This window comes from Eurosta solidaginis, chromosome 3, assembly GCF_040869045.1.
Source record: "Eurosta solidaginis isolate ZX-2024a chromosome 3, ASM4086904v1, whole genome shotgun sequence".
NCBI lineage: Eukaryota > Metazoa > Arthropoda > Insecta > Diptera > Tephritidae > Eurosta > Eurosta solidaginis.
Genome location: NC_090321.1, coordinates 114,007,825 through 114,031,789, shown reverse-complemented (window position 1 = coordinate 114,031,789; position 23,965 = coordinate 114,007,825). Strand labels below are relative to the sequence as shown.

General features: G+C 40.8%; 1 protein-coding gene and 1 pseudogene across 11 annotated transcripts in view; both read right to left on the bottom strand.

The window, feature by feature from the left end:
- Window positions 1-23,965, bottom strand: part of Obsc (Obscurin) — a 2,548,720-nt gene that overhangs the window by 742,237 nt on the left and 1,782,518 nt on the right. The window lies entirely within an intron of this gene.
- LOC137247305 (nucleosome-remodeling factor subunit NURF301-like) lies at window positions 10,984-14,834 on the bottom strand (annotated as a pseudogene).

Genomic DNA, 23,965 nt, shown 5'->3' with positions numbered 1-23,965 from the left:
ATATTGTTGGTGGTTGAGTATTCGTAAGAGAGCTTGGAGTAGCAGAAGAATGGCTCTCTGCAGCAGCCAAACCAGATGAACGATTTAACGGGAGATTAGCGATTTGCAATGTTGCTGTTTTCAGTTCAATGAACTTCGCCTTAGAGCGCGTCACCATGGCGCCGTCCACAGTAAGAGAATCACTATTGCCCTCTTGCTAGCACTCACCGCAATTAAACACATTTCAAAAATTTGCCTAATGCACTGATATTTCTAAGAGCTTTATCGATTTTTGATTGAGAGAACACAATGGCACAATTGTCACATCAAACATTATATTTTTATTGTTTTTGAACAAATTTAAAGAACTTGCCGATATGTCTGAACATCTTAAATTAGTTTTAGACTTGCAAAAGCCACATTGAAAATGGTCATTTGTGGTCGTTGGCGGTTTTCGAAATGGTTCCATAGCAATATGCCAGTAAATGTTTCATTCTTTTCAGTTTCTCTTAGAAAACATAATAATTGAAATTCAATTATTATAAGCCGGTGTTAAGCTCATGAATTCTTAAATATTATGTATTACATTTTAGACACGTTTTCATTGTAAATAAAACTTTTAAAACGCTAAAATAGAAAAAAAGGCTAAGAGCGCGAAATAACACGTCCGTTCACTACGCTGACAAATTGTAAGTGTGTTTGTTATATTGTACATTATTGTTTGCGGGTTTATATAGCGAGTCGATTGCACAAAGACAGAAGCCCGCTTGTGCCCGCACGTTGTGGTGAACAGACGCTGCAAAATCTTCCAGCTAGACCTTAAACCGACTATGTAAGAGTGGCGTTACCAGGCAGTCGCCTACTCTCGTTAGCTCACCACAAAAAGATGTTCAGTGCCTAGCTACGCCCTCCTCAAGGCTCCGAGGTTTTGAGTTAACACGAAAGAATGCAATGCAGTGGAAGCATATCTCTTAAGCACTTCGTACCGTTACCAAGGAAGAAATTGGTTACAGGTGACCACGAAAACAATTGGTACTATGAAGAATTCCGCGTTGCAACCGAAACAAAGGACTCTATGTTAAAAGCGAGCGCAACAAGAAAAGTGTGTGAGTGCTACCGTGAGTTGAAAAGGAAAGCGAGACGCCTTTACATGAAGAAAAAAGTAGAGGAAGAAATACGTGAGCGCGAGGATCTTGAGCTGAAATTCGGCCCCCACCCGATTACGACGAAGTCAGACTAGGAATAACCAGATTGAGGCCGCGGGCGCTAATGGATTGCCTGCGAATTATAGGAGCCGTTCGAAAGTAAACGAGACTTCAAACAGGGTGACCTCCCATAGTGCGATTTCTTCAATTTGATGCTGGAGACAATTATACTTGCTGCAGAGCTTAACCGCTCTGGAACAATATTCTATAAAAGCATGGATTTACTGGCATGTGCTGACGACATTGATATCATAGGACTAAACACCCGCGCAGTAAGTTCTGATTACTCCAAATTTAAAATAGAAACGGGTAAGATGTAATTGATGATGAATGATAAATAAACAAAATACCTGCTGCCATCGAGCAAAGAGTCAGCGGATTTGCGCTTTGGCAACCAGGGCACTGTTGGTCACCGTAATTTCGAAATAGTAAAAGACTTCGTTTACTTGTGAACCAGCATCAACACAAACAACAACACCAGTTCTGAAACCCTGCGAAGAATCTCTCTTACCAATAAATGCTACTTTGGACAGCCTACCTAGTCAAAAGTGTCCATGCGAAAAGCAAAGTCATCTCTTGGCAAACGAAATGCATGCTCTACAAGTCACTTTTCGTACCCGTCCTGCTATATGGTGCAGAAGAATTGACCATGACAACATTAGATGCAGCTGCTCTGGGAGTATTCGACAGAAAAGTTTTTCGAAAGACTTACGCACCTCTACCCATTGTCGACGGCGAATGCCGAAGAACATATAATGATGAACTATACGCAGGCATCAACATAGTCCAGCGAATTTCAACGCAGCGGCTCGCTGGCTGTACCATGTTATGCGAATGAAAGATTATGCTCCGACTAAGAAAGTAGGTAATTTTATCGGAACCCCTCTATGGAAAAAGAGGAATAGAGCAGCCCCTACTCCGCTGGAAGGACCAGGTGAAAATCGATTTAAATTGCGTGCGGTAAAAAAATAAAACGGCAGTGAAAGCTAGACTTATAATTGTTTTCCTTAAAATATGGAATTGCCGTTTTTTTTTTCATAAGAAGCAGACATACCGCATCATTCAATTCGGAACAATTTCCGGATCACTTCTGGATTATTTTAGGTATCATTTCGGGACAATTTTAAGGCAGTTGAAGCATACTTTCGGCTACACTTCGGGACTATTTTTGGAATCATTTCGAAACTATTTACAAACCAATTTGAAACAATTTCAGGACAGTTACAGGATCATAAAATAGTCCCAAAGCTATCTTGAAATAGTCCCCAATAAGTCGCAAAATAGTCTCGAAATGATTCTGCAGTGATCCCGTAACTGTTCCAAAATTGTTTCGAAATAGTCCTGAAATTATCCTGAAGATGTTCCGAAATGATACCTAAAAAAACCCGAAGTGTACCGGAAATGATGCTCCAACCTCCCAAAAATTGTTCCGAAACAGTCTCGAAATGGTTTGAAGAAATCTCAATACGATACCTAAAATAATCCCGGAAATTTTTCATAATTGAATGATCCAGTATGTCTTCTTCTTATGGAAAAAACGATAAGTCCATGTTTTAAGGGAAGAAATGATAGTCCATATTTTACTGACGTTTTATTTCTCTACCGAACTTTTACGGATATTTTTTATTGGTTAAGCTTTTATTCAATCATAAAATAAATACATCTTTTATCGCCAGCCTTTCATATAAGGTTCGAAAGTTTTGGTGGGTATCTTATATATTATTTTCGCTCTTATTTGGAATGCAAATGTATACATTAATGTTTTGGTTGTAAAGATGAGGATTCGTGCTATTAGCGAGCTTTGGGCATTATTAGTCGTAGTGCTTTTTTTGTTTAGCTATATTTTATTAAAATAATTTGTTAAAAATTAACGATTGTGAGCACACATAGACATCTATTTGTACTATGGCACTATTGTGAATATTTGATTAGAACAAACACTGCATTACCGGCAGTTGCTGGCAGAGCAAGCGCATGTAATTTATAGATGTTTGATTGATAGGAAAGTTGATTTCTGTTGGTATTTGACATAAGACTTTTATATTTGTTGCGCAAGATGTTTTTGTCAATGTATTTTATTTTTTTAATACAGTAAAAAAAGAACTAAATGAGCTGATAGCCTGAAAGGCACGCTTACATGAATATCACAATACAGTTTTTTCGAATTAAAAAAAAAAATACATTTCGTTTTTAAGTTAAATTAATTGATATGAAAGAATTATACTACTCATAGAACAAAGGAGTGAAAATACAATTAGCTAAACGCAAAGAGAATTTGTTAGATGAAAATAGTGTTTTTTTCGGGTATTTAATTGGTTAAAATATTACAAAAGTGTAATTATAGTTATAACAGTTCGTTACAGGATTCATTTAAAAAACTTAAAAATAGAACGAAAAAGCTGGGTTAGACATTAAAGATAAAACATACCGAATTTTAATTACGAATAACTTGCAGGAAATTCATGGCCATAAAAGTTCATAATTCAAAAATGCATGTGTGTTGAACTACCGATTTCGAAGAGACCTAAAATGATACCAAATAGTCACGAAATGATGGCGACGGGATCCCGGAAAATCCCGAAAACTGTCCAGAAATTAAGGGTCCCAAAGTAATCCCGAAATGGGAGCGTGTCATTATTCTGTATTACAAAATTCTGGGTGAAAAAATTCTGTAAATTGCAAAAAAGTTCTGCTTGAACAAAATTCTGCTTTTTAAAATTCTGCTTTCCAAAATTCTGCTTTCTAAAATTCTGGTTTTTCAAAATTCTGCATGTTTAATTCTGGAAGTCAAAATTCCGGAATTATGGCATGGCGTAGCCGGTGTTGGATCGGCTAAGGGTTATTTTTTTAAAGTGCGGCCGAAGGCCGCCTACGCAGAAGGGTATACTACGCAGAAGGACATCACCGTGGCGGTAGCCACGGTTATACCACACAGTCGGACTTGGCATGGCGTAGCCCATTGTTACTTTTTATAAGCGCGGCCGAAGGCCACCTATGCAGAAAGGGGTTCTACGCAGAATTACTGTGCATGGCGCACTTTTTCAAAATAATTACATGACCTCTTTAACATTGTTAACATTATATTTTAATACAGAATTTTGTAATACAGAATTTTGAAAGCAGAATTTTAGAAAGCAGAATTTTAAAAAAGCAGAATTTTAAAAAGCAGAATTTTGTTTTTAGAATTTTGTACATATAGAATTTCGACACCAACCCTCCCGAAATAAATCCGACGGGATTGCGGACAGATCCCGAAAATCATCCAGAAATTAACCCGGAGGGATCCCAAAATGATTCCGAAATAGTACCGAAAGAGTCCAGAAATGACCCTGACGGGATCCCGGATGGATTCCGAAAACCATTCAGAATTGATCTTTGAAGGGTCCGCAAATGATCCCGAAATAGTCCGGGAAATGACCCTGACGTGATCCCGAAAACCATCCACAAATAACTATGGAGGGATTCCAAATGATCCCGGAAAAGTCCCGAAATTCCTCCGACGAAATCATCCAGAAATTATCCTGGAGGGGTCCCAAACTGATTCCGAAATAGTCCCGAAACACCCTGATGGGAACCCGGTCGGATCCCAAAAACCATCCAGAATTGATCTCTGAAGGGTCCGCAAATGATCCCGAAATAGTCCTGAAAAAGTCCCGAAAAACCTCCGATGGGATCCCGGACAGATCCCGAAAACATCCAGAAATTATCCCGTAGGGGTCCCGAAATAACCTGACGGGATCCCGGACTTATCTCGAAAACTTCCCAGAAATGATCCCGGAAGGGTCCCAAAAAGATATCGAAATAGTCACGAAAAAGGCCCGATATGACCCGACGGGATCCCCAAAACTATCCAGAAATGATGCCGGAAAGGTTAACAAATGATCCCGAAATAGACCCGAGATGACCCTAACGGGATTCCGAAAATCATCCAGAAATTATCCCGGAGTGGTCCCGAAATAGTCCCGAAATGACCCTGACGGGATTCCGAACGGATACCGTAAACCATCCAGAATTGATCTCTGAAGGGTCCGAAAATGATCCCGAGAAAACTCCGACGGGATCCCGGACAGATCATGAAAATTATGCAGAAATTATCCCGGAAGGATCCCCAAATAAACCCGGAATAGTCGAGAAATAACTCCTGGACGGATTCCGAAAACCATCCCAAAATGATCCTGTAAAAGTCCCAAAATGACCCTGACATTGTCCAGAAAAAGTCCCGAAATTGCCCCGACAGGATCCCAGACGGAATCCGAAAACTTTCCAGAAATGATCCCGGAAGGGTCCCAAAATGATACCGAAATAGTCCCGAAAAAGGCGCGATATCACCCGAAGGGATCCCCAAAACCATCCAGAAATGATGCCGGAAGGGTTAACAAATGATCCCGAAATAGTCCCGAATTGACCCCGAACGGATCCCGAAAACCATCCAGAAATTATCCCGGAAGAGTCTCAAAGTGATCCCGAAAAAGTCCCGAAATGACCCCGACGGGATCCCGGACAGATCCCGAAGACTATCCTGAAAAAATCCCGGAAGGGTCTCGATATGACCCTGAGGGGATTACAAATAAGTTGAAGCTAATTATAAAAGCATGTTAATGAGGCAGCAGGCGCGTTGAAGCGAATGAAGAGTTACAAACAAGCAAACATACAGGTAATGCTAATGAAAGCGTAATAATAAAAACAATTGATGGAGGGCGGACGGCGGGAGGAGAAGGAGAGCACCACTGATCGTTTTTCCAAAATTATTTAGATCTCGATCTGTATGAGCCAGATACCAAAAATTATTGATTTAGAAGAAAATCTGTATTGAGATATACCAATTTATAAATTTTACACCAGAGGGGGAGGGGAGGGGGAGGGATGGAGGGTGTCCCTGCTCACTTTGTAAGCCCTCGACTTATTTGACCCATTGAGTTTGTAATATTGTTGAAGGGTAGTATACGTAAAGTTATAATATGTAAAATTTTTTAAAAGTATTTATTCGAAGGGGTCGAGGGAACCCCTCCCCCTTTCCATGTTAGATAAACAATTGGCAGTATACTATTGTCTCTGTCCCAAATTTCATCAAAATCCGTGTAGCCGTTCTGGCGTGATTCAGTCACAAAGACGAAAAAATACAATAATTAAATTATAACTGCCCTAGGGGGCGGGGACCTGCCCCCTTTTCAAAAAATATATACCTAGTAGATCCTTCTAGATTATGGGCTATATGTGTGCCAAATTTCATTCAAATCCGTATAGACGTTCTTGCGTGATTGAGTCACAAAAACAAGCGTCTGGACAAACATCCAAACATAAAAACATCCAAACTTTCCCATTTATAATATATATTAGATATTAGATTAATACTACTAAAAATTCGGTCCACTTCTTATTGGACAACTTCAGTTGTCCGCTGCCTTCCAATTTTGCTGGTACTCGCCTTCTGCTGGTACGCCATGTGGCGTTACCCTTTTCCGCTAAGACTCTCTTGGAGGGCGCCGCCTCCAAATAGTCGCCATGGATGGTTAAATAAAAAGAGTACGAGGCGGTCTCCTACGCCACACTTTATACAACATTAAAAACACTACTTGCTTTCTATTTCAATTTAATTTTTATTTGTTTTATTAATTAATATGCGAGCACAATGAATTTAAAATATAAACGTCACCAATCTTAGGTGGCCGACAATATAATAGTGGCCGTGAAATATAAAAATGCCGATGGCACTATTGCCACTCGTCATTTTTATATTTTAATTTACATATCTAAATTGCATACTTTCTTACACATTGTATTACAATAGCTGACTACTTATTACAATATGATTGAACATTAGGCCGGGTCGATTTGTGGGGAGGCAAAAAATTCGCCCATTTCTCTGTGAAAATCATATTCTAGGGATCAAAATAAGAAACTTTGCCGAAGGAACCATACCTCTAAAACGAATTCTGATGCCCCCCCCCCCCCCCCCCCCCCTTTGGGTCGTAGGGGCAAATTTTGATAAATCCCACTTTGGAATGCCTATGTTTTTTCTTTTTGGAGTTTATTTTTCTCTTTAGAAATTTATTTAGTCAGAACATATGTAAATGAAAAAATGAATTTAACTTAGCAATAGAAAAGAAATTAAAAAAAATTATTAGAAATTAGCGTTTTTACAACCTCCTTTTAAAACCAAGGCATCACTGTGATGCATTTGCATGTCGTAAACATAGTTGTGTGGGTTTTTTATTCAACCGTTTTAAAAAATGAAGGTATCACTGTGACACAATTGCAGATCGGTTTTTTTAAGCCATCACAAGACACAGCATACAAAAATTCGAACCTGATATGTTAGTATTTAGTTATGCAAAAAAATTATTCACTATAGATACATATATAAAAAGGGCATAATCCAAAGCATAATCAACCGCGACCATGCAAACCTTAGTACATACATAATTTTGTATAGATTTATTGCAATGAACATGTTTCTTACTCTTTCTTACAGAGTCCACCATTCACAATGACACATCTTGCATTGTCAGCAATGGCGTTGCCACATGTGTCGCTACGTATTAAGTTGGGGAATTTTATCCTTACATCTCCCTTTTTGGGGAAAAGAAGAATGGACAAAGTGATCAATTAACAACAAAAATTGTTGCGAACGAACGAATATATTTACATTAGGGTGTTCCTCCCCTTTTGAATTCGTTAGTTCGGAACCATTTTTGCTACTATTTTAAATTGCTTAGAAGAAAAATACCCGAATTTTAATTACATATTTGGTAGTTTATTGGAAGTATTTATGTTTTATATATTCACTTAAGTTTTTGTTAAAGTTTTAATTTTTATTACATATTAAATATTCTTTTTTTTTTGTTTTAACAATTATTTGGGAAAGGAAGTGGGGTTTTTTTTTTGTTTGTAACTTAAGGAATACAATTGTGTTATCAGGTGTGAACAATGTTTTGAAATACATTTTTTTTCTCTTTAAATAAACAAAATTTTGTGTTATTGTCTGTTTTTTTTGTTTTAATAGTTTTTGAGCCTTCGTGTCTGCTTAAATGGCGAAAATAAAACTAATACTAATTTCTTTTGAATTCTTTTTGCACTTGTTTGTGTATCGGATTTTAAAGTTTACTCATAGTAACAAAGCAATGTTAATTTACTTTACTAAGGCGATTTTTGTGTACCACTTTTCCTTTATTTTAACTTCATCGAAAATAGTTATATTATGTTCGTTAATTTTAGTTATAGTAAACGGACCTTGATAAATATTTTCATGTTTGTGATGTGTTTCTTTCCGTAAAAGTACTTTATCTCCGATTTTGACAATTAACGGACAAGCCGTTTTATAATATAGATTTTTGCTTTGTAACTTATTTTTATTTATTAGGGTTTGTGCCATTTTGTGCGCTTTCTGCATTCTAAACTTAACTTCTTTAGCATTGTTTTGCGGGGCAGTGTGGACCCGGGGAAGTCGGGCGTGTGCGTCGCAAATAAAAAGAAAGCAAAGAAAAGAATTAGGGCGAGTAATAACAAATGTATTCACGTTATAAACAATTTAATTCTCAGCTTTATTTATTATCAAAAAGGAATTGCTTCACAAACTAATTCGAATTCAATGTTCTTAAAATTGTTAATTACACATTCGTGCACTGCAAATGTTAGTAATATGACGACCGCAAATTGTTGGATAAATTACAATTCAAAAATAGAAATATTGGTGGCTGATTGCCAGACAATTGCCAAGTGCAAATTCTAATGTTAAAAATCGCAATTATTAAGAAGAATCACAATAGCAAAGTGCGATTATAGCGTAAATTATATGCACAACCTATGAAAAGATACGTAATATGATAACTCACCTGTGAGATAGCTGCTGGCTCGTTGACGTTCCAAAATAGAAAAAAAAGTTCAAAACCGCGAACAAGTCCGCGGCACCTGCCGATAGCTAACTTTCGTTGAGTTTTTCCCCTTCAAAGTTAGCTCTCGGCTGGTGTTAGCCGTTACCGGTAATAATAATAAATAAATAACTAATGTGCGTGTTAGGGTGGTTCGAAATATTTAGGCTGGTGGCCTAAACATGCCGGCCCCCTTGCGGCGAGCAACTTGAAACTCGGTGAGTACGCCAGCAACCTTCCCAAGGCGGGATAAACTAAATAAATTTAAAATATGATACGTATGTATAGTAGGATCGTAAGTACGATCTCCGGCGGACATCCGTGCTCGCAGTACTGCAGCCTCGCTGAACTGTGGATGAAAAAGAAAAGCGTTAGTATTCAAGTACGTGGGGTTGCTTGGTTTAAAATGCACCTTGTGGTATAGTTTACGGTTTTATAGTGGGTGGGCTCCGGACACGACGAGGCCGAATATTGTGGCTTGGGTGAGGAGCCCGCCGACAGTCGACGCGGGTGTGCCGCCGACCATAATATTGGCGTAGACGTCGGCGCCCAAAGTGAGCAACACTGGCGACGATCGGTAAAACGTCGGATCGGCCAGCTTCATGAACTGGAATGGGGCCGCTACCGACGGGTCCAGATTTGCCGTGGGGTTTAACCTGGCATAGTTTGCTATTACGGTGGCTTGGGTCGTGATTTTTCCCGCTACCCCATACTTTCCTCGAAGAACGATGGTGCACCTCGACAGACGTGCGGTATTGTTACGCTCCAGGTGTAGATCCTTGCACAAATTGGCATCGATAATGCTGGTGGGAGCGCAGGCGTCTAACAGGGCGCGGACCAGGTGTAAACGGCCTCCTGCCTCAATTCGGACTATGGCTGTCGGCGCGATGGCGATCAATGCTCGAGTTATAGTCGGTGCCGTTAAATTATCCCGGAGTCGACCACTTCTGAAGCCGGCTGGGGTTGTTGTTTGGCGCTCGAGGGTGGTTGTGGTACCCTCCTTGCGTGGTGGATACGGGGCCGCTCTGCCAGTAGAGAGTCGGGTCGAGCGGAACGCACGCGGCTCCGCGCCGCCCCGGCGCCCACTCGCATTGCGGTGCGATGGGCGGAAAGGACGGGTCTCCGCGCCATCCCCGTGTTCCATGTGTCGCTGATTGCTTTTCTGCTTCTCATGCTGAAGCAGCGGTCGGAAGGATCGTGCTTCTCCACTGGCCGTTGGGGCGATGGCTAAGGCGGCTGCACCTCTCGTGCACTCTTCCATCTCCTTCTTCTCCTCTTCTACCTGTTGGGCCCACGATCGTGTGTCCTCGGTGAGGTTGATCGATAGCACCTCGTCGCTTTCGTCGTCGTCGCGCTCTTCGCAAGGGATCGGGCGTGGCCGTGCTTGCTCGTCCTCCATGTGAAGCGTAGTGTGGTGTGGTTCACGGCAGCGGTGGCAACGGTCGTTGCTAGGGCATATCTCTAACCGATGGAACGGCGATAGGCAATTGGGGCAGTGCCGGTGTATCAGGACGGCCCGGAGGCGTTCTTCTGCCGACATTCCCCTGTACCGCGGGCATAGTCGTATGCCGTGGTTCTTCTGGCACAACCGGCAGGAGACGGTGAAGGAGTCAACGCGTTGCTCCGTCTTGGTGCGTTTGACCGAGAAACCCGTCATTCTGGAACGGGAACTTTTTATTATTTGTTTTGCATTTTAAGGGAGTTGGGTGGCGTATGGGCGGAGGGTAGAGGCTTAATTGATCGAGCTTGTGGTTGGCGTACTCGGGATAAAGGGTTGTGTGGAACGAATAATCTTATTAAGTTATTCTGTCGATGTAATGATGGGTTTGTAGTGGTTGAAACCACTGTTATATTTAATATAATTTTATTGAGATACGCCTAAAGGTATCTTTAATTTTGGTAAATATCCTCATCATAACGAAATTCTGATATTGAAAGCAGTAATTTTTTGGTGTTTGCCTAATACAGGCAATATGCGGTAATATACGCTACATTTGTGTAGCAGATGGTATCACGAGTTACCCGTGTATTTTCACGGCTCCTTGTAGTTGCCCTACAAAAATTTGTTCACAAAACTCAACCACGCCGATACAAATGTGGCTGTGAATATAACCTATGAATCCCTGTAAAATGACTAGTCAAATGACGTCGTGCATACAAAGAGGCCTTTACTCGCTGTCTGGGAACACTCTTTGTGTTGATTTGGGCCATGTTGTGTGAGAATCACAAATTGTGGTGTGTTTGTTGATTCCAACACAACCCTGGCGGGAATAGCCTACGCTAACGAGTGTGGCAATTTGTAGAGCTGTCAGCTGTTCACTCTTCCAATCGTTGGAATGAGGCCGCTGTGCGGTGCTGCCCATTGCAATGTATTAATGCATAATGGTCATGTCATGAAAGTATTTAGGGAACGCTTGCGTCTGAGTCCTGACGCGACATTAAATTTAAAGTCTGTTCTAAAAAGTTTAATTTCTCCCTTGGTTGTAACATCGAAAGCATAGATGACACTACTTTCTTCCTGCTGGGATTTCAAGCTGACAGGACTGACGAAACCTTATCGGAACCTCAATACACAAAGGCAATTTCTATTATGAAAGCGAGACCACTATGGAGTGTGACATGTTTCTGTTTATGTTTTACATTTTAATTTTGCACTAACCTTTTTAACAATGAAATCAATGCAAATAACCGGGAGAATTATTTCTGTCTCGAGTGGTTCACCCCTTTTTTTTCACAAGAAAGTTGGTTTTGAGTGTGTCTTTATGCACCAATTTGTCAAACTAAAACAAACCTTTCATTTATCGGAACCAAAATAAAGTTTTTATTTTGGATCCCGCGGATCCGACTTGTAATGCATGGGGTCGCGCGCAATGTGTTTACGGCGTAAGAAAAGACAAAAGCAAATGTCATCGAGTGTCACCCTTGTTTCGTTCATTCAAAATGTCATTCATTCATGGAAATGAGTATACAGGCATTTTGAATGAATTTTCATTACGAAGGATAAACGTATGATGGGTAAGTATACTAGTATCGTTCCTTTTTTTATAATCTTATAAATTTTCTAATTTCTTATTCTTTTATTTCATTTCAGGTACTCTTTTTATTTCATTTCAGGTACACCGCTACAAATTAATGAAAAGTTGGATACAAATACCAACACGTTGCGAATGGGAAGTCATGCAACGTAATATGAGCGGTCCAGCGGCGTTAACGAAACCATACAGCTAATTAGAGCAAGTCTTCACCCTACCTCCAAATAATGATTGGTGTAAACCAATCGATGGTTTCAACCATATATTTAGTCTACTGGTTGCTATGAAAAAGTATCCAGCTGTAATTAGGCTCCCTGAAAATGTGCAAATCATTTTCAATGGAGAATCGCACAAAGGTGGATGTAGCATATACGAAAACGTGGGCCGATGTTGCATTTACCAAGGGGGGTGGCGTCACGCCGGGTCAGTGCGAAATAACATGGCTTATTTTACTTGCATTCTATTCGGAACTGGTTACTATGCGCAAACATAGTTATCAGCTTCAGGATGAATGGTATTTTGAAACAGTAATTTCGGAATTGTATGCATTAGCCAATGTACATAAGCCGCAGTCTAAAACGAAACCACCAGATAATTCTGTGATATTATCGAATACACCTTCACCACCCTTGACGTTAGCAACACCAGCAACAGCAATAGCAGAACCAACAACAAACGTTTCGGGATGTAATATTACCATAAAAGTAGTTGAAGGAGGCAAAGGTATTACGGGCATTCGAAAAACGGGCTACACTCAATACGTGGAGTATTTACAAGTAGACAGAATGGGGCTGTGGAAGAGGCAGATCACGTGATTCAGCACATGCAAAGCAAGAACAAACAAGTAGAATAAGTACCGAGCCAAGCAGCAGTAATATCATGCTAAGCGGTGCTGATAATGCTGATATAAAAAAGAGACCATATTGGAACGTTTAAATAAACGTAACAAAGAACGTCAAAACCGGGCTATATGTTAAACTACAGCAACGTAATAAAGAGAATGTACAATTGGGGGGCGCCGATTATTTTGCATTTACATTCGCTGAACGGGTGCGTGCAATAGAGGAACAGTTGCAGGGAATAATTGAAGGTGCAGATGCTGCTGCTACAAAACTATCAGCTCCTATCGCCAACACTAATAACCCTGATTCGACATGCCTCTTCGCTGATATATAACCAATACCAAGCAAACAATATTCTGTTGGACGACGTGCTTCTGATACAGTTTTGCGCAGGTTCTATTTCATGAAACGCCAGTTTGGTATCATGAACGCTGTTCGTATGCTATCTTCAAAATTAATAACGTTTGACGCACTGTTTGTATAATGCTATCCAAACTACCCATTGTTGTACCAATCCACTTAAATTCTGATGCGGTAGTCACTGAAAATTTGTGTGATAAATGTCGACGTTTATCGCGCTGTTCGTTGCGTTGTGGCTTATTCAACGCAATTGGATTTGATGGATATTGATTTATGTAATTTTCAAAACCATGTTCTATAACCAATTTAAGATGTGAAAATTCCTTTGTGTTCCGACTTGTTTTTAGGCGTGTCATTTTGTTGTCTCCACCGCCGCCGCTGATGGCATTTGAACTTATATTAACATCTTCATCATTCGTGCCACGCCTTAATGCCCTCGTTTGCTTCTTTTCTTCGTCCATATATGACCGTCTTTGATATTTGTTATGCTCTTCTGTTATGGATTCTATTAATGTCATCTGTCGTACAATCTCATCTTTCCGCTCAGTAATTTGATTATAGAGTGCAGCTTCTAAGTCATCCTTATCGAGTATGCCCAATAGTAGTTCTAGTTTTGATTCTGTACTATAATCCCAAATTTTGTCATTATCATATGCAGGTTGGCCTTCAACGAATGTTCTACGTGCTATGAACCAAAGTTTACGTCCATATCGATCCGAGACAAGTATCATTCCTTATGGGTCCGCCTTGTTCCTCTTGTGGCAATACACAATCCACAACAGCACTAACTTTATGCGATTTACATGAATTACACTGCCAATCGTCAGTTGGTATATCATGCAATGGTGGATCGACACATTCGAGATGGTAAACAGCAGGGCATGTTGCGCCGCATAATAGATCGCCTAATCTAGACATCTACGACGATGATCATCGTAATGAATTGGACCCTCTTGTAACATTACGTCTCGTATAGCATTGCTTGTAAAATTGATTGGTTAAAAATTGTAAAACTATAATGCGATCGTTAACACACGTAAATGGATAATCGCCAGCAGCACATAAAATATTATATACTTCGCGACTAAAAATTATATCGCTCTCTACATAGCTACGTAATACCTCCGGCCATGTGATGCCATTAATTAGATAGGAAACTTATATTCACCGTATCTTTTGGATCGAGTGGTCCAAAGGTGAGTTCCCTGAAGGACCAAAGTGAGTTCCCTGAAGATTTTCTTCACGTAAAAATGCCTTCACTAACATAAAATGTACGTCTGCAATTGGTGCACTTTGTTCGACACTTGTCAATGCAGCGCAAAAATCCTCAAAACGAAACGGTGATAAGCGTATTAAATGACGAAAACGTCGTAATACTGCATATACGCTCAATGCCTTGATTATTAAGTCATGTTTCATTAATAAATCGGCAGAAGATTCCGGCAATACCAATGGCTCATATTCACGATCTGGTAGCCAAATGGGGTCTAGACTTGGTGGCCGCGCTTCGAAATTGGAGTCGAATCTACTGCGCTCGGAGGACGACATATGAGTATCTACCAGTGCTATCAGAATACAAGCACCCCGATGTGGTCGGAATTACTTTACTCAAGGACTAGTGCTGAGGTAAGTAGGTAGTAATGATAGCTAAAATCACCTTAATTTCAAAAGCAGTTAATTTAACAGGTGGAACAACGTTGACAAAACAACTACCTCAAATGCTCCTACAGCCAAACCACAGGAACGTGCAGAACCTGCGCACCACATGACGGAGATTGATACGCCAAACGGATTTAAAGGTATGATGGTAAACTATATTACGTTAAGGTAATAAAATATTAGCAGCCCAATTCCCTTCTCCCAGTCCTCGTATTCTAAATAGAAATTCCTTGTGAGTTTTCTTTCACGTCTCCCTTTCCTCCTATTCTGAACAATGTTCGAAAAGGAGGAAACCAGTTATGGGAGAAGAGTAGGTATTATGACTGTGAGGGAGAGGGATATTTCCTTGCCATCATAGGAGTTTTTCCACTAGTTAAAGGGAATGCATCAAAATAGTTAAAGGAAATTGGTTCTTTTAAGAAAGAACACTTAATTGTACAAATGTGTGCTAAAATATGTATTTGCATTGTACCACAATATTCTCACTGTTAATACAACCGCATCAACAACCACAATATTCTTTATTTTAAGTCGAAAAGTATCATAAGCAACGGAAGAGCTCTTTGTATACTTGATGTAGCCATCCAGAAATTGCGCAAGGATTTTAAGAAGGCTTAATTAGATTTTTGTATATGGCGAAGGACGAACTCAACTCGACATGGCCGCCAGAAATTTGCTTTGCAGAATGAGAGCAGGCCTCTCCGGCGGATTTGTGTTATCCCGCCGTCTTCTTCTTATGCTCCTCAGTTGATGTTGCTGTGGCACCAATTCATTACTCATTTCACATGAAATGCAATAATGTGCGTGGTTTACACCTTATTTCTTAATTTCAAACAAATTAGCAACCATCATTAGACCTTACAAATTTTTTTTTTTTTTTAAACAAAATAAGAAATGCGCAATGAGATTTCAATTGACAAAACAGCTGACTTCGAAAATTCGAAATTCCTATTCCCCAATTTTTCTTCTCCCTAGGAGAAAAGAATTGGAGGAATTTTTCCGCGGGAATATTTAGAATTGATATGTAGATGTTTTAAGACAAAATCATGATTATTGATTCACTGGTATTCTGTGGCAGATAGCGGATCTGCGGTAGGGTTCTGTTGGCCTCGTTCGGGGTGAACGAGAGCGGGTTTAAGTGGGTTGTTGACTTCGTTCGGGATGAACGAGAGCTGGGTTAAGCGGGTTGTAGGCCTCGTTCAGGATGAACGAGAGCTGGGTTATACGGGTTGTTGGTTATAACGGTTGGGAGTTACAAGTCTCCCTCACCCTCACTGGAGGGTGGTAGTAGGACCAATTACGTGATTGGTCGGGTGGTTTGTCCTCTTGCCGTATCAAGTTCGACGACTCGAACTCGGTTATCGGGGCCATAATGGAGGTTGGCTATCCGACCTAGTCTCCATTCGTTGGGGTGCAGATTGTCCTCTTTAATGACGACTAAGTCCCCCTGTTTGAGATTCGATTGTGGATGCTTCCACTTAACGCGCTTCTGCAGTTCGGTGAGGTACTCCGTTTTCCACCGCTTGCAGAAGGTTTGATGCAGCACCTTAAGTTTTTCCCATCGATTGACGAGTGAAGCGCGATTCTCGCTGACGTCAATCTCGGGTGGCGCTAGTAGGTGGCCCCCGACGAGGAAGTGCCCGGGGGTGAGTGGCTCCAGGTTGGACGGGTCATTGGAAGATGGGCTTAGGGGTCGGGAGTTGAGACAGGATTCAATCCTACACAGGAGGGTGCTAAACTCCTCTAGAGTAAATTTATGATCCAATGCGATCTTTTTGAAATGGGTTTTGAAACTCTTGACTCCCGCTTCCCACAGTCCGCCCATATGAGGAGCAGCTGCTGGTATGAAATGCCATGTAAGGGTTTGGTGGGCTTATTTAGAGAGGGTTTGGTTGCGCGCATCAACGAGGAATGCCTTGACCTCTGAGCGGAGAGCCCTCGACGCACCGACAAAGTTCGTTCCGTTGTCGGAATAGAGGTTTTTCGGGCATCCTCGTCTGGAGACAAACCGACTAAATGCTGCTAGAAACGCGGCGGTGCTGAGATCGCTAGTCGCCTCTAAGTGGATCGCCTTAGTCGCAAAGCAGACGAATAGGCAGACGTAACCCTTAGACATGCGGCATCCTCGTCCGCTGTAAGACTTTATGTCAAACGGTCCTGCGAAATCCACCCCGGTGTTGGTAAATGCCCTGCTAAAGGTAGTGCGTTCCGCAGGGAGGGTTCCCATGAGTTGCGTCGGGGAACGTTTGCGGAATAGCGTACAGGCCTTGCAGTTGTGTATGATGGATCGGATCATGTTTTTGACCCGAGGTATCCAATACTGCGTGCGTAGGAGCCGCAGCATTAGTTGGTTTCCGCCATGTATGGAAATGGTGTGGACAAACTGGACCAGGAGACGGGTGAGTCGGCAGGCGTAAGGGAGGATTATCGGGTGACGCTCGTCGACGGGAACGTCCCGGGATGCGTTGAGGCGACCCCCCACCCGAAGGACATTATCTTCGTCGATAAAGGGGTTTAGAGAGAGAATCTCGCTTTTGATCGCGATGGGTTTCCTAGTTCTCAGAGAGCTTATTTCTTCGGCATAGTGGTTGGTTTGGGATATCCTTATGAGGCGGCTAGTCGTAGCCTTGATTTCGTCGGGCGAGATCTGGTGAGACTCTGCCTTAAAGGACATTTTAGTTTTTGGACGTGTTCTATTCGAGAATCGTATAATGTAGGAGATTACCCGCAACGCTCTTGATAGATCGGAAAACCGATCAAGAATATCCTCGCTATTGTTGATGTTCGTTGCTACATGCACTTGTACTCGTTTTTCTTCGATGTTTGTGTGGTACTCCTGTTCGCCTTGAGATGGCCATTTTGCTTTGCCTTCTTGCAGCCAAGAAGGTCCCTGCCACCACAAAGAGTTGTCGACTAGGTCCGTGGCTGGAAGTCCTCTGCTGGCTAAGTCCGCTGGATTTGATGCGGACTCGACATGATGCCATGCTTTAGTTCCTACCTTCTCGACGATTTTCGTTACCCTGTGAGCTACAAATGTTGACCAGGAACACGGGGGTTTTCGAATCCATGCGAGGACAATGGTCGAATCTGTCCATAGGTACATGTTAAATGTGCCTAAGTTCAGGTTCTCCATCACATTTTCCAAAGTTTCAGCCAGCAAGACGGCACCGCATAACTCCAATCTTGGTAGTGAAATTGTTTTTACTGGTGCCACCCTCGTTTTCGCCATGAGTAGACTAACGTTGCCCTATCGTTGATCTTAGCTCGCACGTAAACCGTAGCCGCGTAGGCTTTTTCGGACGCGTCACAGAAGCCGTGAATTTCTATATCGTTGGTTGGGGTGAAGTGCACCCACCGAGGTATACGAATCCGGTTAATGGCAGGGTACTCCTGCATAAAGGTTTGCCACCGATCTAAAGTGATTGTGGATACCGGTTCATCCCAATCCGTCCCCTCCAGCCAAATGTTCTGCATTAATTTCTTAGCTACGATGATAACTGGAGCAAGCCAGCCTAACGGGTCGAAGAGTTTGGCGATGGCCGATAGGATCGCCCTTTTTGTTAAGATGTCTTGGTTTTCGATTGGTTTCGCTGTGAAATAGAAATAGTCGGAATGCGCGTTCCAACGGATGCCTAGGGTTTTTACCATGCTCGCGTCCTCGAATTCCAGAAAGTCTTCCGTAAGCCTGTGAGGTTTGGGTATGCCCTGTAGTATCCTACTGCAGTTAGATGTCCACTTTCGCAGAGGGAATCCTGCTGACTTTAATGCAGCTGTGATTTCATCGCGGGCCGCGATTGCTGCCTCGATGCTATGTCCCCCTGCAAGGACGTCATCGACGTACATACTGTTTCGCAAGATATGCGCTGCGGTTGGCAGAGACGCCTCGACGTCATCAGCAAGTTGATGTAGGGTTCTGATCGCTAGATAGGGGGCACAGTTTACCCCAAAGGTTACCGTGTTGAGCTCAAACACGCTGACAGGGTCCTCTGCTTTGAGTCGAAAAACTATTCTTTGGTATTGGGTTTGATTTTCCTTTACCCAAATTTGCCTGTACATCTTCTCAATGTCGTATTGAAGACGTACTTGTAGAATCTCCATCGGAGGAGCAGTATTGTTAAGTCGGATTGAAGTACTGGGCCGGTGTGTAGAACATCGTTCAGGCTTATGCCATTGGATGTCGGGCACGACGCGTTGAATACGACCCTTACTTTAGTCGTTGTGCTTTCTTCTTTGATCACCGCATGATGCGGTAAGAAATAGCAATCAGTTGATTGTGGTGGTACTACGGTGTGCACCTTAGTCATGTGCCCTAACGTGACATATTCTGTCAGTACCCTATTGTATTCCATCTGTAGGGCCGGGGTCTTGGCTAGGCGCGTCTCGTTCCGATAGAACTGAGAGCAGACGCTCTTGAGAGATGGGCCCAAACAGACGGTTTTTGGGAAGCTTTGTTTGAATGGAAGGGCGACAGTATATCTTCCATCTGAATTCCTTTCCGTTGTGTTTTTATATAGGGCCTCGCAATAGGCATTATCTTCGGTCAGGGCCTCTTTTGTAGGTACGTTTTCAAGTTCCCAGAAAGCGGCTAGCTGCTTGTCTAGGCTAATTTCATTGAAAAAGGATACTCGTGTATTAGTTGGGTGAGGTGCATCTGCACGACCGGTTAAAATCCAACCGAAGACGGTTTCTTGGGCGAGAAGCGTATTTAGGACGTTCTTCCGTATACCGTTTAGTATGATCTGGGGATAAATATCGCCTCCAAGTATGAGGTCGACTGGTTCATTAATGAAGAACCTCTTATCCGCCAGAATCAGATCAGGGAATGCTTGCCGAGTCGTTGCGCTTACTTGGCAAGTCGGAAGGTCCCCTGTTAATTGAGGCAGGACTAGGGCCACTGTATGGATGCTTACTAAGGGGTCTGTAAGCGAACCTAAGTTAATTGAGCATGATTCCTTTACCTGTGCAGATGGTGTATTATTTATTCCTGACACCTGCACATGCAAACGTTTGGACGGAATGTTTATTCGCTTCTTTAGTCTTTCAGTTATGAAAGAGCATTCGGACCCAGAGTCTATCAGCGCTCTGGCGGAAAATTTCACCCCGTTGTACATTATATGAACCCGCGCTGTTCCTAATAACACCCCTTTAGTGGTGTTAGCATGACACGAAGAGACGTTATTAGTATTATCTTGTCTTTTTTCAGACTCCATCCTTGCCCTAGCCTGCTGTGAGGTTGAAGGTGAATTGTCGGTGGCGTTTTGAGTCCACCTTTGAGGAGTTGTCTTTGGTTGTGCTGTCGGAAGATGGAGCAAGGTGTTGTGCCTTGCGTGGCACGTGCTGCAATTGAATTGGCTAGTGCATCGTGTCACGGTGTGTCCACCCGACAGACAATTCAGACAATAACTATTGTTTTTGATAAATTCGATTTTGCCTGACGTGGACAACCTACGGAGTTTTTGGCAATTTCGTAATTTGTGCTCCGTACTGTTGCACATCTTAAGAATGTGGACAACTGCCCTTTTAATTATTTATTATAAAAACGCTGAAAAACATACAGCTATATAATATAAAAATGATCAGTATAAAATTGTGTCTGTGACCAATTGTGATGAGCCACTAGCCACCCAACGTAGTGATACTTTTTGGCTTTTGGTAATATTTCAGCTCGCAAACTGATTACTAAAGTGAATTCTGTGATAGACAAGCTAAGGCTATCAACCAAGTGAAAATATGGTTCCTGACTAGGAAGTTTTGTCAACGACTGTGAAGACGAGGGGTACAATACAGTGCAGCGATGAATGTGAAAAAAAACTAAAAAAAAATTCACTGCCTGTCTGCCTTGAGCGGTGTCGAGTAACCCTTACCACTGGTGGGGGGAATTACCCGATCGTCAAAGGCGATTGTGTGCTTAAAAAACACGAAATCTAACAATTTTCACTTGCTTTGCCTCTTTTAGTAACTATCACACAGTGCACTTTTACGTAAAACACGTAAATTAAAAAAAATATGTGCAATACCAAGCAACCACGTACCTTGTGTTTTTAGTTGATTGATGAGATAAATGGACTGTATGCGATAATAATGGACTGTATGTGCCGTAGATGATGTGATGAATTGCGATATTGAAATGTATGATGTGCTGTTGACTGTAATGGACTGTATGATGTTATGACCTGTGATGATCAATGGATTGTATGCGATTTCGTGTGGACTGTTTGATGTTGATATTAATGGACTGTATGATGTGATAGTAATATTATGATGATGTGATCCCGATGTATGTGATGATTTTATGGCAGAATGTGTGTTGTGTGATAGCGAGTTGCCAAAAATGTTGTGCTAGGTGGTTTTGTTTCGCCGATTACTTTTTCCAATTTAACACTTTTATAAATAATTTCTCTTGGTTTGCTAATATTTTTCAATTATTCCGCTGCGCTGATTCTGGGGTAAATCACCTATGTTGTCTGGGGATTCTTGATTTTCTCGGCGCGTAAGGACCAATGTTTTGCGGGGCAGTGTGGACCCGGGGAAGTCGGGCGTGTGCGTCGCAAATAAAAAGAAAGCAAAGAAAAGAATTAGGGCGAGTAATAACAAATGTATTCACGTTATAAACAATGTAATTCTCAGCTTTATTTATTATCAAAAAGGGAATTGCTTCACAAACTAATTCGAATTCAATGTTCTTAAAATTGTTAATTACACATTCGTGCACGGCAAATGTTAGTAATATGACGACCGCAAATTGTTGGATAAATTACAATTCAAAATAGAAATATTGGTGGCTGATTGCCAGACAATTGCCAAGTGCAAATTCTAATGTTAAAAATCGCAATTATTAAGAAGAATCACAATAGCAAAGTGCGATTATAGCGTAAATTATATGCACAACCTATGCAAAGATACGTAATATGATAACTCACCTGTGAGATAGCTGCTGGCTCGTTGACGTTCCAAAATAGAAAAAAAAGTTCAAAACCGCGAACAAGTCCGCGGCACCTGCCGATAGCTAACTTTCGTTGAGTTTTTCCCCTTCAAAGTTAGCTCTCGGCTGGTGTTAGCCGTTACCGGTAATAATAATAAATAAATAACTAATGTGCGTGTTAGGGTGGTCCGAAATATTTAGGCTGGTGGCCTAAACAAGCATAGCTTTCGACATTATAAATTGGGTAAATTTTTTCTTTCTTAATTCATTAGGCAAAGTTGCTTTTTTTCCAAAAACTAACTCGAAAGGAGACAATTGGTTGTCGAAAACTGTGCTTGTGGTAGTATTGTGTAAAAATGTGATATATTTTAAATATACATCCCAGTCTGAAAAGGATTCGTTTAAATATGCACGTAAGTATTCATTAAAGACTCTATGATTACGTTCAATTGTACCAATAGTTTCGTGATGGTATGCAGTTGAAAAATTATGTTTAATATTTTAAAGTTTATTTAATTCTTCAAATAATTCATTTTTAAATTCTGTACCTAAATCTGATTTTACGGAATTCATTGTGCCGTATGTTAAAATAAATCCTTCAAAAAGTGCAGATGCTATTGTTTTTGCTGATTTATCTGGTACATCTATTGTTACCAAATATTTATTCATGTCACAAATCATGATAAGTGCGAACTTGTTACCACATTTGGACTCAGGTAGGGGTCCTATTGTATCAATTACTAATATTTCAAAAGGTTTACAGGGTGTTCATGTTATAACAAGGTTTTATTTAGTTTTTGGTTTAACCTTGTTCAAAAGACATTTGTTACAACTTTTAACATATTTTGCTATATCACGAGTCATGTTTTTCCAATAAAATTTTGTTCTTAGTTTTGCGTAAAGTTTTTCATACCACAATATCCTCCTGAAATTGGGTCGTCGTGGTAAATAGTCATTAACTTAAGTTTTTGTCATTGTCTGTTACAATCTCTACCGGATCTGTTATAATAGTTTCTATTGGTTTTAAAATTTTATTTCCGCGGTCTTTTAAATTTGTAATTGAAAAATGATCGAAGAAAATATCATCCTTAAACATCTATTTGCTTAATTTTTCGTTTGCTGGTTTCTGATTCAAGCCTCGAAAGTAATTTCTCTAAAGTAATTATTTCGTTAACAAGCTCGAAACTAAGTAACTCGAGTTTTTTATGTTTTATGTGCGCAAAAATTCTCAAATTTGCTGTTTTATTATTTTTATCGTAAGTAATTTCAGATTTTTTGCGCGGAAATCTTTTTTGAAAAGTTGTTTTTCGTTGTTTTTGTCAGTTTTCCTAGGAAGGTTTTCATGGCTTTGCCGTTTTGTCATTGATCTTGTCTGTACTGCTAAAATTTGTTTGTTCGATTCCTTAATCTCATCGATTGTAATGCGCGATAGTCCATCAGCACCGACGTTTGATTTACCCTTAATATATACAATAGTGAAATTATATTCAGCTAGTTCTAGCCTTATTCTTGAAAGTTTAAAGATGGGTCTTTCATATTGAAAAGGTATACTAGAGGTCTGTGATCTGACTTTACAATAAAATGGGTGCCATTAACATATGGTGGATGTTGCTTGATTGCGAAGTAAATAGCTAAGAGTTCCAATTCTATAATTAATTTTTTCTGCTCTGCTTTATTAAATGCTTTAGAAGCGAAACAAATTGGTAAATCACTGCCTTGCTGTTCTTGACTCAAAATAGCGCCACATCCAGTTGTGGAAGCATCAACGGTAACTATGAAATATTTAGTAGTAATTTTGGTGAAAGTAATGCTGCTTTGAAAGATAAAAATGCCCTTTCGCACTCAACATCCTAAACGAATTCAACTCTTTTCTCTTCAAATTTGGTATAAACCTTCTGTAATAATTTGCAAACGCGACGAATCGTCGTACTGCGTCTTTATCAGTCGGTTTTGTATACTTTTTAATTGCGTTTATTTTGGAGTTGTCTGGCAACAAACCTTTGGCTGAACATTTGTGACCTAAAATGTAACTTCTGGTCGTAAAAAGTTGCACTTATTTGGGTTAAGTGTGAGATTGAAAGACTTACAAGTATTGAAA